This window comes from Vigna unguiculata, unplaced genomic scaffold, assembly GCF_037176805.1.
Source record: "Vigna unguiculata cultivar grain cowpea cultivar isolate G323 ecotype 2 unplaced genomic scaffold, ASM3717680v1 ptg000168l, whole genome shotgun sequence".
In the NCBI taxonomy this organism is placed as follows: Eukaryota; Viridiplantae; Streptophyta; class Magnoliopsida; order Fabales; family Fabaceae; genus Vigna; species Vigna unguiculata.
The window spans coordinates 66,999-88,072 of NW_028196806.1; the positions used below are offsets into that span (position 1 = coordinate 66,999).

The 21,074-nt window shown below is 32.9% G+C and overlaps 3 non-coding genes across 3 annotated transcripts; 1 reads left to right on the top strand and 2 right to left on the bottom strand.

The window, feature by feature from the left end:
- Window positions 1–11,715: 11,715 nt before the first annotated feature.
- Window positions 11,716–11,788, bottom strand: TRNAF-GAA (transfer RNA phenylalanine (anticodon GAA)). Its single transcript has one exon. It is a non-coding gene; the product is annotated as a tRNA-Phe (tRNA).
- A 1,836-nt stretch (window positions 11,789–13,624) lies between these two features.
- Window positions 13,625–13,697, top strand: TRNAT-UGU (transfer RNA threonine (anticodon UGU)). Its single transcript has one exon. It is a non-coding gene; the product is annotated as a tRNA-Thr (tRNA).
- Window positions 13,698–14,802: 1,105 nt separating this feature from the next.
- On the bottom strand, window positions 14,803–14,890 carry TRNAS-GGA (transfer RNA serine (anticodon GGA)). Its single transcript has one exon. It is a non-coding gene; the product is annotated as a tRNA-Ser (tRNA).
- Between the last annotated feature and the right edge of the window lie 6,184 nt (window positions 14,891–21,074).

Genomic DNA, 21,074 nt, shown 5'->3' on the forward strand with positions numbered 1-21,074 from the left:
ACCATCCAATGTAAAGACGATTTTCGGTGCTGGTTATCCAATTACAGAAGCGACCCCATAGGCTTTCGCTCTCGCGTCTCTCTAAAATTGCAGTCATGGTAAAATCTTGGTTCATTTAATCATTAGGGACTCCCAAGCACAAAAATTCTCTATAATGCGAGAATTTGAGGACTTGTTATTCAACAGTATAACATGACTTATATACCAGTGTCAACCAATACTAATATCCATAGTATGTTCTTATTCATTAGTATGTTCTTATTCATTTCGGTTTATCCGAATTTACCTTGTTTATCCCATTTCATTGATTCATAAAAAAAGTTTATTTTCTATATATCATTCTATTTATAGAAATAGAGAATAGAAATATAGATATAATACAACATCGATCTACAAAAATGAGTTGCCCGGGACTTGAACCCGGAACTAGTCGGATGAAGTAGATAATTTATTCTTGAATAAAATTCAACAATAGAATAAAACAAGAAAAAATCCCTCCCCAAGCCGTGTTTGCAGTTTTCATTGCACACGGCTTTCCCTATGTATACATCTAAACCTTAATTACTTGCCTAGCAAAAGACTCTAAGAAAGTGAAATATAATATTTAATTCATTAACCCCGAATCTTGACTCTGACTACATGAGCATTTCAAAATCCTATATATAGATATAGAAGACTAAAAAAAATGATTTTTTTATCCTCATTGAATAAAAAGAAGGAAGTTCGTTTTATCAATTTACACCGATTTAAAAAATAACATAACCTATTTTCAATTATAAATAATTGACGAAATCGTTTCTTAAAAGAATATCCAAATACCAAATACGACCTCTATAAAACCTACGCAAAGTAAAAGAAGTTCTTGGAAAAATCAAAGAAAAAAGATCTTCTTCTGTAAAAAATTCTTGCAATAATTTTTCTGAACTTAATTTTTTCAAATAAATGCGCACAGTACTTTTATGCTTACGAGCCAAAGTTTTTATACAAGAAAACCGAAGTATATATTTTATTTGATAGAAACTCTTTTTTTTTGCAGATCCATTGTAATAATGAGAAAAATTTCTGCATATGCGCAAAAACCGGTCAATAATATCAAAATCAGATAAATTGGCCCAAACCGGCTTACTAATAGGATGACCCATTACATTACAAAATTTTGTTTTAGCCAATGATCTCATTAGAGGAATAATGGGAACTATTGTATCAAGTTTTTTTATAACAATTTTAATAAGAAATGAATTTTGCAACATTTGACTTCGTACTACTGAAAGATTTAGTGGAATACTTAAAAAATAGCCTAAAAAGTGAAATGAATACTGAGATAATTCGTTTATATAGATCGTTTCTAGTCCAGCCCAAATATCAAAATGACATTGCCATAAATATATAAAATAGTATTTCCATTTATTTATCAAAAAAGGAGTATTCTTTAAAACCAGAATTGATTTTCCTTGATATCTAACATAATGGATGAAAGTATCCTTAAAGAAGAAGAAAGTATATGAACAATTCTTAGTAGATACTTCTACAAGATGTTTTATTTTTTCATAGAAAAAAATTCGCTCAAAAAAAACGCGAAAATGTTTTAACTGTAACTGAGAGGATTTGTTACGTAGAAAAAGAAAGATAGATTCATATTCCCATACATATAAATTATATAGGAACAAGAAAATTCTTCGATTCCTTTTTGAAAAAAAAGTAAAAATCCATTTTTTTGGAGGAAAAAGACTATTCCAATTATAATAGTAATAAAAAAACAACCTTATTAAATGAAAGAAAGAGACATCTTTTATCGAATATCGCAGGATTTGAACCAAGATTTCCAGATGGATAGGATAGGGTATTCGTATATCTGACTTATGATTTAAATATATCAGTTGATCTTCGAAAAAGGGAAAGATCGAATGAATTGATTGAAAATTTTTATAAGATTTTACGATTTCTAATCCCCTTAAGGAAGAGCTAAATAATTGTAGAGAAAATAGAATCTCCACGACGATACCAAAACCTTCTAATATTATTTGAGAAAAAAAATGATAATTATAACCCACAAAAGTATTTTTTTTAGAATCATTAACAAAAAGAATGAAATGAGTCTGTTGATACATTCGAGTACTTAAACGTTTTACAATTAGTAAACTAAATTTATTGTTATAATCGACATTTTCTATAAAAAAGGACTCATGAGCATAAGCTAGTCCATAAATAGATTCCCGAAAAAAAAGTGGGTATAGGATGTCCTGGTATCGAGATCTACGGAGTTCTAAATATGCTTGATATTGCTCCATTAAAAAAAAAAAAGTCTATTTGGTCAAACAAAGAATCAGAGATTCATTGGATTATCAAATGATACATAGTGCGATATGGTCAAAACAGAAAATTATAGGTATAAATATATACCTAGAGAAGTAAAACCCATTAACGGACTCTCTCTAATCGATTTTTTGCCTAATTTTTGTTCTAGGATAACGAGCTAATTAAGAATCCTTTATTTTTTTTTTACCTAATCGCTCTTTTGATTTTGGAAAAAATATCTTTATCAATATACTCTTTCTTTTACACATTTATCGCTACCCCAAAATACCAAAAGATAATGGAAAATAGCTATATAGTTAGGACTCATAACAAAAATAAACCATTCACCAGAAAAGCTTTTCCCACATCAAGCACTAACCTATTTTTAACGTACAATTAGATGGGGTAATGATCCAAATAAAAAATAAATGAAAGCTCGATGCTTTTTGTTTCCCTATTAGAATTAGAACCACCAAGTTCTATCCCTTTATTAATCAAACCCAACGGAATTTTTTTTGTTACGAGCCAAAAATTCAAACAAAAATTTGAGCTGGATCCTAAAAGAATGAAATATTTTTAGAATTCTTCATTGATACGACATGCTACTTTTTCCAGTCATTCCTTTCTGGATCAGTCGTGGTTTTACAAGCTCTACCGATAGTATCGACGAACCCATTGCTTCATAGAAATGCGTAAAAAATAGAGTCGCTCTTAAAAGCCGAGTACTCTACCATTGAGTTAGCAACCCCATTACAATTTAAAAAATAAGGTGGATATTTATACCCAATCGCAATCAAAAAAATAAAATTACAAAATTGAATTGTCTAAAAAACTAAAAAAAGATATACCACCTATTTAAATACTATGTTCTTGAAATACTATGTTAGAGTTATCCATTATTATTATATATATAAGACTATATATATATTGGTATATATAGATCTAATATTTTCGTATATATATTCGTGTTTACCTTTCAATTCACTTACTTATTCATTAACAAAGTTTTTCTTGTTTGTCTCGCAGAAAGAAAACCAATGAACCTACCATTTGATGAAGTAATAACGCCTATTTAACGTAAGTAAGGTGATCAATTTATTCACGATCGGATTATATTTATTTGATACAGTGTTGTCAATATTAGTATTGAAAAAAAAATACAATCGAATAAATACAATCGAATTAATAAGATTTTCAATCTTATTAATTCGATTATTAGTATTATGTTAGAATTACTTATAAGAAAAATTATTTAAATATATATATATCTTTTTTTATTCTAAAATGATATTCTAAACTAAAAAAACGTATAAAATTATAGAAATATAGAAATCAATAGGAAAATACAAATTTCATATAGAAATGGAACAACTTCCCTATTATGTGAAATTCACATCGAAAAAGGCAATAGCCAGTTTCCCTTATAAATTGTAATCACTTTTTTCGTAAAATATCGTCTACTTACTATGCTTCTATTCCAATACGAAAGATAGAAATCTGTTTAATAATTAAGTATCTTTGTATTCGGCTCAATCCTTCTTTTAGGAAAAGATTGTGCCGAGTTTAATTGCAATTAATCCAAAGTATCCATTGCTTCGAATTCAAATAGTATCCATTGCTTCGAATTCAAATTTGATCTCCTTCCATACTTCGCAAGCAGCAGCTAATTCAGGACTCCATTTGCTAGCCTCACGGATAATTTCATTACCTTCACGAGCAAGATCACGTCCTTCATTTCGAGCCTTCACACAGGCTTCAAGAGCTACTCGATTAGCTACAGCACCTGGTGCATTTCCCCAAGGGTGTCCTAAAGTTCCTCCGCCAAATTGAAGTACGGAATCATCTCCAAAGATTTCGGTCAGAGCAGGCATATGCCAAACGTGAATACCTCCCGAAGCAACAGGCAGAACACCTGGTAGAGAAACCCAATCCTGAGTGAAATAAATACCACGACTTCGATCTTTTTCAACAAAATCATCACGCAGTAAGTCAACAAAACCTAAAGTGATATCTCTTTCCCCTTCAAGTTTACCTACTACGGTACCGGAGTGAACATGATCTCCACCAGACAAACGTAATGCTTTAGCTAATACACGAAAGTGCATACCATGATTCTTTTGTCTGTCGATAACTGCATGCATTGCACGATGTATATGAAGAAGTAGACCATTATCTCGGCAATAATGAGCCAAGCTAGTATTTGCAGTGAATCCCCCTGTTAAATAATCATGCATTACGATAGGAACGCCTAATTCTCTGGCAAATACAGCTCTTTTCATCATTTCTTCGCATGTACCCGCAGTTGCATTCAAGTAATGCCCTTTGATTTCACCTGTTTCAGCCTGTGATTTAAAAATCGCTTCAGCACAAAATAAGAAACGGTCTCTCCAACGCATAAATGGTTGGGAATTCACATTTTCATCATCTTTGGTAAAATCAAGTCCCCCACGAAGACATTCATAAACAGCTCTACCATAATTCTTAGCGGATAACCCCAATTTAGGTTTAATAGTACATCCTAATAGGGGACGACCATACTTGTTCAATTTATCTCTCTCAACTTGGATGCCGTGAGGCGGACCTTGGAAAGTTTTAATATAAGCGGTTGGGATTCGCAAATCCTCCAGACGTAGAGCACGCAGTGCCTTGAACCCAAATACATTACCGACAATAGAAGTAAACATGTTAGTAACAGAACCTTCTTCAAAAAGGTCTAAAGGATAAGCTACGTAAGCAATATATTGATTTTCTTCCCCAGCAACAGGTTCGATGTGATAGCATCGTCCTTTGTAACGATCAAGACTGGTAAGCCCATCGGTCCACACAGTTGTCCATGTACCAGTAGAAGATTCGGCGGCTACCGCAGCACCTGCTTCTTCAGGTGGAACTCCAGGTTGAGGAGTTACTCGAAATGCTGCCAAGATATCAGTATCTTTGGTTTCATACTCAGGAGTATAATAATTCAATTTATAATCTTTAACACCAGCTTTGAACCCAACACTTGCTTTAGTCTCTGTTTGTGGTGACATAAATCCCTCCCTACAACTCTTGAATTAAGAATTCTTGAAACAATAAGGTCTACTCGATATGACTTAGGAGTTAATGAAATCTTTTACAAAAATCAACTACTATTATCAATTAATCCCAAAGGTTCGTTATGTTATTATTAAATTAAACGATGGTATTTGATTTGTCAAATACATCATTATTGTATACTCTTTTCTATGTATGGCGCAACCCAATCTTTTTTTTTTTTCAATTTGATCTTATTTTTTAATTTTGAAATCGAAAGATCTAATCTAAATAATAATAATAATTTATTCTTAATCTTGACAGTGATATATGTTGTCTATGTAAATCCTAGATGTAAAAATAGGCAGCTTTCTCCCCGGAAAATAAAAAAAGAGGTCAAAAAATAGGGAAACAGAGGGTAAGTCTAAAAAATTGTCTACTGAGGAAATACGAAAGCCAATGATAAAAAAAATGAATTCTAAATTAAGGTACAGGTTCGAATTCCATACAGAATATAGATGATATTTTCTAGAATGATAGAAAAAAAGAAAAGACTTTCGAAAGATTTTATCCAATTGAAATTTTCAAAATAACTGCAGTAAGCTTAAGAATTCAATAATTGAATTTGAATAAGTAAGTAAACAGTTAAAGAGGATTGATGGAATAGTACCAAAAAAATGGAGTACTAACTCCCATTTCTTATTTCTTTTTGAATTAACCGATCAACTTGCTTTCTTATCGAACATTTCTTTTTGATTTAAAAACTTTTTCGGAAAAAAAAATTGGCTTTTGATATGCGAATAAATCCTCCTACTTCCGGTCCTGAAGTTTCTTCGATTGAAAAAAAAAATCTGGGACATATTGACCAAATAATTGGTCCGGTACTAGATGTAGCCTTTCCCCCGGGGAAGATGCCTAATATTTACAATGCTCTGGTAGTTAAGGGTCGAGATACTGTTGGTCAACAAATTAATGTGACTTGTGAAGTACAACAATTATTAGGAAATAATCGAGTTAGGGCTGTAGCTATGAGTGCTACAGATGGTCTAATGAGAGGAATGCAAGTTATTGACACAGGAACTCCCCTAAGTGTTCCAGTAGGCGGAGCAACTCTAGGACGAATTTTCAACGTGCTTGGAGAGCCGATTGATAATTTAGGTCCTGTAGATACTCGTACAACATCTCCCATTCATAGATCTGCGCCTACCTTTATACAATTAGATACAAAATTATCTATTTTTGAAACAGGAATAAAAGTAGTAGATCTTTTAGCTCCTTATCGTCGTGGAGGAAAAATAGGACTTTTCGGTGGAGCTGGAGTGGGTAAAACAGTACTTATTATGGAATTGATCAATAACATTGCCAAAGCTCATGGAGGTGTATCTGTATTTGGCGGAGTAGGTGAGCGTACTCGCGAGGGAAATGATCTTTATATGGAAATGAAAGAATCTGGAGTAATTAATGAACAAAATATTGCAGAATCCAAAGTAGCTTTAGTATATGGTCAAATGAATGAACCACCCGGAGCTCGTATGAGAGTTGGTTTAACTGCCCTAACTATGGCGGAATATTTTCGAGATGTCAATGAGCAAGATGTACTTCTATTTATCGACAATATCTTCCGCTTCGTTCAAGCAGGATCTGAAGTATCTGCCTTATTGGGTCGAATGCCCTCTGCTGTGGGTTATCAACCCACTCTTAGTACTGAAATGGGTTCTTTACAAGAAAGAATCACTTCTACCAAAGAAGGGTCCATAACTTCTATTCAAGCAGTTTATGTACCTGCCGACGATTTAACTGACCCTGCTCCTGCTACGACATTTGCACATTTAGATGCTACTACTGTACTATCAAGAGGATTAGCCGCCAAAGGTATCTATCCAGCAGTAGATCCTTTAGATTCAACCTCAACTATGCTCCAACCTCGAATCGTTGGTGAAGAACATTATGAGACTGCGCAACGAGTTAAACAAACTTTACAACGTTACAAAGAACTTCAAGACATTATAGCTATCCTTGGCTTGGACGAATTATCCGAAGAAGATCGCTTAACCGTAGCAAGAGCACGAAAAATTGAGCGTTTCTTATCACAACCTTTTTTCGTAGCAGAAGTTTTTACCGGTTCGGCTGGAAAATATGTTGGTCTAGTAGAAACAATTAGAGGGTTTAATTTGATTCTTTCTGGAGAATTAGACGGTCTTCCTGAACAAGCCTTTTATTTGGTAGGTAATATCGATGAAGCTACTGCGAAGGCTACGAACTTAGAAACGGAGAGCAATTTGAAGAAATGACTTTAAATCTTTGTGTATTGACCCCCAATCGAATTGTTTGGGATTCAGAAGTGAAGGAAATCATTTTACCTACTAATAGCGGACAAATTGGAGTATTACCTAATCATGCGCCTATTGCCTCAGCTGTCGATATAGGTATTTTGAGAATACGTCTTAAAGACCAATGGTTAACAATGGCTCTGATGGGGGGGTTTGCTAGAATAAATAATAATGAGATAACTGTTTTAGTAAATGATGCGGAAAAGGGTAGTGACATTGATCCACAAGAAGCACAGCAAACTCTTGAAATAGCAGAAACTAATTTGAATAAGGCTGAAGGCAAGAGACAAACAATTGAGGCAAATCTAGCTCTTAGACGAGCTAGAACACGAGTAGAGGCTATCAATGTTATTTCATAACAAGTTGAAATTGATGCGTCCCAATATCCGAAAACAATAAAAAGAAAAAAGAAACAGTCAGAAGAAAAAAGTAAGTAGAAAAGCTTATTAGATACCACAGTCAAAGGTATCTAATAAGTTATAACTATACCTTACCTACTATTGGATTTGAACCAATGACTCCCGCCGTATGAAAGCAATACTCTAACCACTGAGTTAAGTAGGTAATTTAGGACTCCTCCTCAAAAAAAAAAAAAGAAGAGTACCCATCTATCAGATTAATTGATTATAAATGTAAAATTACTGATAAGCAATACCAACCCCCGTTCAAGGGATTCGATCATGTAATATTCATCTTGACAAGCAATTATCTTCATACTATGATAAAATATGTATCAAAAACACAAGGGCTGTAGCTCAGTTAGGTAGAGCACCTCGTTTACACGAGCGCCAATGCTTTTTTTCAGAGGAGTTCATCTTGTAATTAAAAAAGTTTATCTTATAGTAAGAAATCGGTGTCTTACTCCATTTTAAGGAACAAAACAAGAGAACACTAGCCTGACAAAGGGTTTAGCCATAAAATCGAATCCATAATTGATTTGAGATATTGATAAGGTGAATACCCATTTCTCGTCAATGCTAAACATAAAGGGTATAGGGACCTAAAAAAGATTATCTTTTCTTCCTATTTTATGAACTTTAAGGTGTATGAAGTGTCATTTCTTATCTTCTATTTTAATTTTAGTAGGTGGATAAAGAGTCCATTTAACTTAAGTTGATCTAGGCCAGAAGCAGACCTACGTCAAGATAATCCTTCTTTGAAACACTTTGGTAGTGCTCTTTGATTGTTATACAAATAAAAAAGAAGAGCATAGGGAATCATCTCTTTATTCTTTACTGTAAAAAAAAAAAAAGATGGTGGACTAACTAATATTTTTATCAGTTAATGAAAAAGCTCAATGCAAAAAAAAATGCATGTTGGGTTTTGAAAACAATTTAAATCATTTAGATAATAATTAGTTTGATCTGTTTTACCGAGAAGGTCTACGGTTCGAGTCCGTATAGCCCTAATATTCCTACAGATACTAATAATATTAATACTATTTTGGATCGAATAGATCTCATTACTAAGACTATTACTAAAAAAAAAACAATTTGTAACTTTCTATTCGAACATATTCATATTCGATAGAATAATATTAATATTAGTATATTCAGCTAGTCTAAAAAAATGGAGACTTTAGACTAAAAATGAAAATGAATTTGGTATATTTTCTACATTCAGAGGAGTACTTTTATGTTTCTTCTTTACGAATATGATATTTTTTGGGCATTTCTAATAATATCAAGTTTGATTCCTATTTTGGCATTTCTAATTTCTGGAATTTTAGCCCCCATTAGCAAGGGACCGGAAAAACTTTCTAGTTATGAATCCGGAATAGAACCAATAGGCGATGCTTGGTTACAATTTCGAATCCGTTATTATATGTTTGCTCTCATTTTTGTTGTTTTTGATGTTGAAACGGTTTTTCTTTATCCATGGGCAATGAGTTTCGATGTATTAGGGGTATCCGTATTTTTAGAAGCTTTCTTATTCGTGCTTATCCTAATTGTTGGTTCAGTTTATGCATGGCGAAAGGGGGCATTAGAATGGTCTTAATTCTTGACTATTTAGACAATTAGAAAAAAAAATATTGAGACAATTATGAATTCCATTGAGTTTCCCTTACTTGATCAAACAACCCAAAATTCAGTTATTTCAACGACATTAAATGATTTTTCAAATTGGTCAAGATTATCCAGTTTATGGCCGCTTCTTTATGGTACGAGTTGTTGCTTCATTGAATTTGCTTCATTAATAGGATCACGATTCGATTTTGATCGTTATGGACTAGTACCACGATCGAGTCCTAGGCAGGCGGACCTAATTTTAACAGCGGGCACTGTAACTATGAAAATGGCCCCTTCTTTAGTTCGATTATATGAACAAATGCCCGAACCTAAATATGTTATTGCTATGGGAGCCTGTACAATTACGGGGGGGATGTTTAGTACCGATTCTTATAGTACTGTTCGAGGCGTAGATAAGCTAATTCCTGTAGATGTATATTTGCCGGGCTGTCCACCTAAACCGGAGGCCATTATAGATGCTATAACAAAACTTCGTAAGAAAATATCTCGAGAAATATATGAAGATCCAATGAGTTTTCAACGAGAGAATAGATGTTTTACTACCAACCATAAGTTTCATGTTGGATACAGTACTTATACTGACAATTATGGTCAAGAATTTTTCTATCAACCGCCATCTACTTCAGAGATATCGTCTGACACATTTTTTTAAAGTACAATAATAAAAAGCAATTCCTTTTTTAAAAATTTCATCGTATTTTAAAAATTTCATCGTAATAGAAAATACTAATACCAAACTCATAAAAAAAATTTAGGAGAAGCAAAAAATGCAAGGTCGTTTGTCTTCTTGGCTAGTCAAACATGGACTAATTCATAGATCCTTGGGTTTCGATTACCTAGGAATAGAGACTTTACAAATAAAGCCCGAGGATTGGCATTCCATTGCTGTCATTTTATATGTATATGGTTACAATTATCTACGTTCTCAATGTGCCTATGATGTAGCACCCGGAGGACTCTTAGCTAGTGTATATCATTTTACAAGAATAGAGTATGGTATAAATCAACCCGAAGAGGTATGCATAAAAATATTTGTATCAAGAAAAAATCCCAGAATTCCTTCGATTTTTTGGGTTTGGAAAAGTGCGGATTTTCAAGAAAAGGAATCTTATGATATGTTGGGAATCTCTTATGATAGTCATCCGCGTCTAAGACGTATTTTAATGCCCGAAAATTGGATAGGATGGCCTTTGCGTAAAGATTATATTGCTCCAAATTTTTATGAAATACAAGATGCTCACTAAATGATAAAAATAATAAACTAATCCAAACTTCTGCAACCCCAGTCAAAGAATATAAGTACATTCTGTTATAGATCAGACAAAATAATTGATTGACATTAAATCAGGCAGAGTAATGGAAGTTGCATTCAGATATTATTATGTGAGAAATCACAAAATTCAGAAATAATAGAATGAATAATTATAGGGTTTAAAATAGGATGGATAGGAGTTTCTTAAGATTCTAAAACAAAAACAATACTGAGTTCTTATCAGCCAAGCCAATAAAAGAAATAGGATGAACTGCAAAAATTCTTTATCTTTATAATAAACTAATTCTTTATCTTTATAATAAACTATATAACGTGCACATCACCATCAATTATACGGCCACGAAAAAAAAAACACAAAGAAAAGGGCTCGATTCTATTTTGGTAATCCTTCTCAGATGAATTCTTAATATTCTCACTCCACCCCAGAACTTCGACTTTTAGGTCTTTTAACCAACTAATTAAACCACTCGAATATTATGGAAATAGAAACCTTTTTTTGTATCGCAGAAAAAAAAGGAAAAAAATAGATAAAGAATTCATTATCTATATATCTATATCTATATATATATAGATACTATAGATAAGCGAATATACCTAATAAAAAATTGCATCTATTCTTTAATCATCTAGGAAAAGTATATCTACAGATACCTAAATAGATCAAAGAAATATGTTATGTATCAGAATCTAGAAGAACACAAATTTGTATGAGTATCTATCCCCCATATTCATTAAAATGAATATGGGGGATAGATACTCATACAAATGAATCTTGTGTCAGGAACCAGATTTGAACTGGTGACACGAGGATTTTCAGTCCTCTGCTCTACCAACTGAGCTATCCCGACCATTCTTGAAGCTTAATACTTTGATTTTAAAAGATTTTTAAAATCTATGTTAATGAATCTATATCAACTAAGTAAAAAAAAAGTTTGTAAGTGAGTTTCCGCAGTAATAATTATTTTTTATTGTTAATCGTTAATTACGCATATGAAAATTCCTTGCTAAAAAATAAGATATTAATTTATACATTTCTGATTAAAAAAAATTCTATGTGTTTCACATATATATTTATATCTATTCCAAAACTCGTCCCTTGTCATTATGATAGATAAGAAAATTATGATAGATAGGAAATTGATGAAAATAAAAATTCCAATTTCGTTGGGAAATAATAAATCGAATAAAACACATAAATAAGGACTTCAAGATAGAGAGGATATAGGAAAAAAATTAGAAAATGAAAAAGTATTTTTGGGGATAGAGGGACTTGAACCCTCATGATTTCTTAAGTCGACGGATTTTCCTCTTACTTTCAATTTCATTGTTGTCGGTATTGACATGTAGAATAGGACTCTATCTTTATTCTCATCTGATTTATCAGTTCTTCAAGGGTTTTAGCCGATTATGATGAAGTGAATAATTTCATCAATAAATATTCCATCTTTTCTTCAACTTCGAATTGATTTGATTCACATTTTTCATTTGTGAATATTTTTATCACAAATAGATCTTCAATAATAAAATAAAAAGTAACAAATTGAAAGAGTATTTCAGTATATATATATGTTTCTAAATGTTTATCTTTGATCCATTCCTGTAATTTTGGTGAAAGGATTCTTTTACTAATGCAATAAAAAAAGTCGTCAATTTCGTTTGTTAGAACAGCTTCCATAGAGTCTCTGCACCTATCCCTTTTTTATTATCACTTTCTGAATTTTTATTTGTTTTCAGAAAACAGGATTTGGCTCAGGATTGCCCATTGTGAATTCCAGGGTTTCTCTGAATTTGAAAATTATTACTTGGTAAGTTTCCATACCAAAACTCAATCCAATTAAGTCCGTAGCGTCTACCAATTTCGCCATATCCCCATCTTTTTTTTTATTTGAATCTGATTATAATAGAATGCTTTTTTTTTCATTTCTATTATGAGAATTATGCGGGAACTTTTGAATTCATTAAATACATATTATTTTATTAAATATTAAAAACCCCTTTCTCCAATTTTATAGATTTTATTTCATCTATATTGGATACCTTTATTTGTTTGAATCAGAACTAATTCTAATATCTATATATTAACAATTCAATATACACAGATATAGACCACATATCTACTTATCTTCTATGTACCTACTTATCTTCTTTTTTCATACAATTTAGAATACTCGAATGGTCGATTCTTTTTTTTTTTTTGTTTTTGCTTAAAAAAAAAAAGAAAATAAACAATCCATTTATTCATATACAATTTATATAACTAAAACGAATCTAGTGGCTAAAAAAAACCATTCTTTTAATTGAATATAATATAGAATTAGACATTTACTTAGAAATATGGAATTCCTTAATAAATATTTACTAAAATTTATATTTATTCAAATTTACTTTAAGTACTAATAAATAATCTTTTTGAAAGAAATCAATTTAATAATATATATCTAGAATAGTAGATCGAAATAAATTATATTAAATAAATTATATTAATATAATATTAATTATTATCTTGCACTTTATGTTATCAGATAAAATAAATAATAGAAATAATAAAAATTGGGTTTGATTTTCTATATTTTCTTTCTCTATTTTTGATGTTTGTATTAATTTGAATTTTGTTATAAATAACTAAAAATTGATAACTAAGATCCCATTCAATTCTTCTGCATATGTATATTTCGTTTACATTAGCCGGTTTAGCTCAGAGGTTAGAGCATCGCATTTGTAATGCGATGGTCATCGGTTCGAATCCGATAACCGGCTTTTCTCTATTTGTTTTTTACATAATTGATAATATCTTTTTTAGAAATAAAAAATTGGGAGAGTTCGATCTCTGCGGAAGAAATCAAGAAATTAACCTACTTTTTTGTATTCTTTTATATACAATAAATTCGGATATTGATAAAATTCATCTAATTCTTCTTTGTACTATAAAACTTTAGTAGATTTCGCTTCATTTAGAATTCTATAATATTTTTCATTTCGTTTAGTTTTCATTTCGATTTATAAGATTTTTCATTTTAAAAAAGGAGTTTTTATGTCACGTTACAGAGGACCTCGTTTCAAAAAAATACGTCGTCTAGGATATTTACCAGGACTTACTAGTAAAAGGCCAACAGTCAAAAACGAATTTCGAAATCAATTGCGCTTCAGTAAAAAATCTCAATATCGTATTCGTTTAGAAGAAAAACAAAAATTGCGTTTTCATTATGGTCTTACAGAACGACAATTGCTTAAATACGTTCGTATCTCCGGAAAAGCTAAAGGATCAACTGGTCAGGTTTTATTACAACTACTTGAAATGCGCTTGGATAACATACTTTTTCGATTGGGTATGGCTGCGACTATTCCTCAAGCCCGCCAATTTATAAACCATAGACATGTTTTAGTTAATGGTCGTATAGTGGATATACCAAGTTATCGTTGTAAACCTCAAGATATTATTACAGCAAAGGATGAACAAAAATCTAAAACTCTTATTCAAAATTATTTTGATTCAGCCCCCCATGAGAAATTGCCAAATCATTTGACTGTTCACCCTTTCCAATATAAAGGTTTAATTAATCAAATAATAGATAATAAATGGGTTGGTTTGAAAATAAATGAATTACTGGTTGTAGAATATTATTCTCGTCAAACTTAAACTTAACTAAAATAACAAGAGTTTTTTTTACAAGGATTTTCTGCTATTCATATATCATAGACATGGATATGCGAAAATTTTTATTCCTTGCCCACCCGTTATCCACTATTTTTTGTATTACCGAAAAATGAGGAATATAAAGTTGTCCATATCAACAAACAAATTTGAAATATGAAATAATGGTATGCATTGGGATGAGTAATATTGATGAATTTGGTAAAGATTCGGAAAGAGAGGGATTCGAACCCCCGGTAAACAAAAAGCCTACATAGCAGTTCCAATGCTACGCCTTGAACCACTCGGCCATCTCTCCTATATAATGATGCCCAGAAACCGGTTGAATGTTGAATAGTGAATCAATCCTATTTTTCATAAATGCATAAAACCTATTCAAACTATAAAAATACAAAGTAAAATTAAAAAAAAACCTCCTACAAGGTCTTAGGATAAACAAATTTGATTGATGAGTTCATTTTTACGTTATTTCGCACTGTATTATAATTATACAATTCCTTTATTTGTGGGATTGATTTCTCACACCATGATTAATTAAATTATAGAATGGATTTCTACCTATGCCTAGATCTCGGATAAATGAAAATTTTATAGATAAGACCTTTTCAATTGTAGCCAATATCTTATTACGAATAATTCCGACAACTTCAGGAGAAAAAAGGGCATTCACTTATTACAGAGATGGTGTGATTTGATTCCATTTTTTTTGACCGATTTCGGTCAAAAAAAAATGGAATGGAAAAACCCCACGCGTGTTGAAGGTGAAATTTGTAAATAAAAGGATTAATTCCTTCTGTCGTGTATCCTCGATTAATGAAGCCTTATATGCTTGAATTTTAGGTTTCTAGTATTAAGCGAAAGGTTATACCTATACTTATGGGGTTAGGTCAACCCCAAATTACTAGTACTGATAGGCAACATTGGGAAAGAAGCACTACGCTTGGGAATCAAGGACACGAAAACTTTGTATCTATCTATATCCATGGCTTATCGAGATTGGGACTAACAGGAATGGTTGGGACAATAAATATCCATCTCGTTCATATTTTGGATACCCATAGAACCATCGAAGATTATTGAGGTGACTAATTCCAGGAAATTAAGCAGCGTAGAGGACAAAGAAATTGTTGAAGTTCTTATTTTTTTTTATCAAGTACCTACATACTTAATGTTAAGAAATAATTTTTGACAGGAAGGTTGGCTAGAGATTTATTGTAAAAACACTAGCTCTGTTCAGTTGAGAATGAGAATACTGGAATATTTTTTGATTTGATGGATTTTTCTCATTACACACATAAGGGGGGAGCCGTATGAGATGAAAATCTCACGTACAGTTCTGGAGCGGAGATTCTTTGAACCGAATGACGACCGTAACGGATGTCAGCTCAATCTGAAGGAAATTATGCAGAAGCTTTACAGAATTATTATGAGGCTATGCGACTGGAAATTGATCCCTATGATCGAAGTTATATACTTTATAACATAGGCCTTATTCACACAAGTAACGGAGAACATACTAAAGCTTTGGAATATTATTTTCGGGCGCTCGAACGAAACCCATTTTTACCCCAAGCTTTTAATAATATGGCCGTGATCTGTCATTACGTGCGACTATCTCCACTATAGAAAGAAAAAAGAAAAGAACAAGCAAATCCACAAATTTTAATATAAGAAATATAGAAATATAAATAATTATAAATAAGAAAGGCTTTCTACATATATATATCGTTCAAAACAACGATTTTTATCAGCTGTAGCAAAGAAACTTCATAGAAGTAAAAATATGAAGAAATCGATATGTCTAGATACCCTCTTTTTCTATGGATAAAAGATCTAATTGATAAAGGAAGCATCGTAAGGATCAATTAACACGGTTTTCAATCGATATAATAAAAACTGCTTCCTTATCTCATGATAAATAAAGAAGTCAGGAATCCACTTATGTAATAAAAAGGATCCCCTGGTATTTTGAGCAGCGGTGTAGTATCAAATCCCAAAGATAGAAAGTATTTTCTCTTTACTTATAAGAACTTATAAGATAAGAAAGAAAAAACTTTTACCAAGATTCTATAGAAATGAATCTATCATATATTTTTGTATATGATATATAAAATCGAGATAGTTACCTTTCAGAAAATTAGAATTAGGGCGTTAATGCCAATGCTTGATTCCCTTTTCTGAAGGTAGGAGAAAAGATAAAACTAAAAAAAAAGATGAAATTCTTTGAAATTCTTTATTTATTAGTAAAAATGAAAGTTTGAAACTCATATTAATAATTTCTTTTTTTCTTTTAGTTAACTTCAAGATAATAGAACAAAAAAAGAATTGACTACTGAGCCGTATGAGTCAGGAAATTCTCAAGTACGGTTCTAAGGAAAGGAATTGACTCACCTATTTCGACCGAGGAGAACAGGCCATTCGGCAGGGAGACTCAGAAGTTGCGGAGTCTTGGTTTAATCAAGCCGCTGAATATTGGAAACAAGCTATAGCTCTCACCCCCGGTAATTATATTGCAGCACAGAATTGGTTGAAGATCACAGGGCGTTTTGAATAAGAACACTCTGTTTCTTTTTTTTCTTATATATTTATCTATCTATATAAAGATATAGATAGATAAATATATATTGTTATAAATTCTTGTTTCTTGTCCCTATCAAATTCAAAAATCATTTCTATAGGAACGACCAATCACATAATTTAAATATATCCCTTCTAATTTTGTTCGATTTTGTCTAGTATTTCATAGAAATAAACGAGATGTGGATACAGTAGATAATTTTCTCCTTTTTTCTGTTATTTAAACTAATATTCAATCAAATTAAGAAAAGAGACCTTCAAAAAAAGAAATAAAATATAGGTATATTGCCTAATAATGAATGCTAATGCCTGCTCAATTTGAAATAGAGTACATACTTATACTTTATCTAAAAAAAAAAATAAAATCTAAGGAATAGAATTAGAATAAAATCTGAATACATTTGATTAGGCTGCACGAAAAATTATTGAACTTCCATTCAGAGTTCCCAAAAAGGTCTTAGAAGATTAAAATAGGTCCGTTGAGCGCCTCACTCTTATGTCATAATAGATTCGAACACTTGCCCCGAATTGACTTCGAGATCATAATTGTTCTAGTGAAAAACTAAAGAAATGAAATTTACTAAGATATCCAATACATGAGAGATAGGAGAGAACAAAACTCAATAGAAACATCTCTAATAAGTTCACTAATTCTGTTTTATGTTGGCAGGTCTCTTTGTATGTGTTGTCTGGAAAGAGGAGGACTCAATGATTATTCGTTCACCGGAACCAGAAGTTAAAATTTTGGTAGATAGGGATCCTATAAAAACTTCTTTTGAGGAATGGGCAAAACCTGGTCATTTCTCAAGAACAATAGCTAAGGGACCAGATACTACTACTTGGATCTGGAACCTACATGCTGACGCTCATGATTTTGATAGCCATACTAATGATTTAGAGGAGATTTCCCGAAAAGTTTTTAGTGCGCATTTTGGCCAACTCTCTATCATCTTTCTTTGGCTGAGTGGCATGTATTTTCATGGTGCTCGTTTTTCCAATTATGAGGCTATGGTTAAGTGATCCTACTCACATTAGGCCTAGTGCTCAGGTGGTTTGGCCAATAGTGGGTCAAGAAATATTGAATGGTGATGTAGGGGGGGGGTTCCGAGGAATACAAATAACCTCTGGTTTTTTTCAGATTTGGAGAGCATCTGGAATAACTAATGAATTACAACTCTATTGTACTGCAATTGGTGCATTGGTCTTTGCAGCCTTAATGCTTTTTGCTGGTTGGTTTCATTATCACAAAGCTGCTCCAAAATTGGCTTGGTTCCAAGATGTAGAATCTATGTTGAATCACCATTTGACAGGGCTCCTAGGGTTGGGGTCTCTTTCTTGGGCAGGACATCAAATACATGTATCTTTACCGATTAACCAATTTCTAAATGCTGCAGTAGATCCCAAAGAGATACCACTTCCTCATGAATTTATCCTAAATCGGGATCTTTTGGCTCAACTTTATCCGAGTTTTTCCGAGGGAGCAACCCCATTTTTTACCTTGAATTGGTCAAAATACGGAGAATTTCTTACTTTTCGTGGAGGATTAGATCCAGTAACTGGAGGTTTATGGCTGACCGATATTATACACCATCATTTAGCTATTGCAATTCTTTTCTTGATAGCGGGTCACATGTATAGGACCAACTGGGGTATTGGTCACAATATAAAAGACATTTTAGAGGCACATAAAGGTCCATTTACAGGCCAGGGTCATAAAGGTATATATGAGATTCTAACAACGTCATGGCATGCTCAATTATCTATTAATCTAGCTATGTTAGGCTCTTTGACCATTGTTGTAGCTCACCATATGTATTCTATGCCTCCTTATCCATACCTAGCTACTGACTATGGTACACAACTGTCATTGTTTACACATCACATGTGGATTGGTGGATTTCTCATAGTCGGTGCTGCTGCGCATGCAGCGATTTTTATGGTAAGAGATTATGATCCGACTATTCGATACAACGATCTATTAGATCGTGTCCTTAGACATCGTGATTCAATCATATCACATCTTAACTGGGTATGTATCTTTTTAGGTTTTCACAGTTTTGGTTTGTATATTCATAATGATACCATGAGCGCATTAGGGCGCCCTCAAGATATGTTTTCAGATACTGCTATACAATTACAGCCGATCTTTGCTCAATGGATACAAAATACCCACGCTTTAGCACCTGGCACAACAGCCCCAGGTGCAGCAACAAGTACCAGTTTGACTTGGGGAGGTGAAAATTTAGTAGCAGTGGGCGGTAAAGTTGCTTTGTTACCTATTCCTTTAGGAACTGCGGATTTTTTGGTCCATCATATTCATGCATTTACAATTCATGTAACAGTATTGATACTCTTAAAGGGTGTTCTATTTGCTCGTAGTTCACGATTGATACCGGATAAAGCAAATCTAGGTTTTCGTTTCCCTTGTGATGGACCTGGAAGAGGGGGGACATGCCAAGTATCCGCTTGGGATCATGTCTTCTTAGGACTATTTTGGATGTACAATTCAATTTCCGTAGTTATATTCCATTTCAGTTGGAAAATGCAGTCAGATGTTTGGGGTAGTATAAGTGATCAAGGGATAGTAACTCATATCACAGGAGGAAATTTTGCGCAGAGTTCCATTACCATTAATGGGTGGCTTCGTGATTTCTTATGGGCGCAGGCATCCCAGGTAATTCAGTCTTATGGTTCTTCATTATCTGCATATGGTCTTTTTTTCTTGGGTGCACATTTTGTATGGGCTTTTAGTTTAATGTTTCTATTCAGCGGGCGTGGTTATTGGCAAGAACTTATTGAATCCATTGTTTGGGCTCATAATAAATTAAAAGTTGCTCCTGCTACTCAGCCCAGAGCCTTGAGCATTGTACAAGGACGTGCTGTAGGAGTAACACATTACCTTCTAGGTGGAATTGCCACAACATGGGCATTCTTCTTAGCAAGAATTATTGCAGTAGGATAATAGCTAGGAGGATTTGAAAATCATTATGGCATTAAGATTTCCAAGCTTTAGTCAAGGCTTAGCTCAAGACCCCACTACTCGTCGTATTTGGTTTGGTATTGCTACCGCACATGACTTCGAAAGTCATGATGATATTACTGAGGAACGTCTTTATCAGAATATTTTTGCTTCTCATTTCGGGCAATTAGCAATCATTTTTCTGTGGACTTCCGGGAATCTCTTTCATGTAGCTTGGCAAGGTAATTTTGAGACATGGGTACAGGATCCTTTACATGTAAGACCTATTGCTCATGCAATTTGGGATCCTCATTTTGGTCAACCAGCTGTAGAAGCTTTTACTCGAGGGGGTGCTCTAGGTCCTGTTAATATAGCCTATTCTGGTGTTTATCAGTGGTGGTATACAATCGGTTTACGTACTAATGGGGATCTTTATACTGGAGCTATTTTTCTATTAATACTTTCTATTATATCTTTAATAGCAGGTTGGTTACACCTACAACCAAAATGGAAACCGAGTGTTTCGTGGTTTAAAAATGCCGAATCCCGCCTCAATCATCATTTGTCAGGACTATTCGGAGTAAGTTCCTTGGCTTGGACAGGGCATTTAGTTCATGTTGCTATTCCGGGGTCCAGGGGGGAATCCGTTCGATGGAACAATTTATTAGATATCTTGCCGCACCCCGAGGGATTAGGTCCATTTTTTACAGGTCAGTGGAATCTTTATGCTCAAAACCCAGATTCCAATAATCATATATTTGGTACCCCTCAAGGAGCAGGAACTGCTATTCTAACACTTCTCGGAGGATTTCATCCGCAAACTCAAAGTTTATGGTTAACTGATATTGCACACCATCATTTGGCTATTGCGTTTATTTTTCTAGTTGCTGGCCATATGTATAGAACTAATTTCGGGATTGGTCACAGTATTAAAGATCTTTTAGAA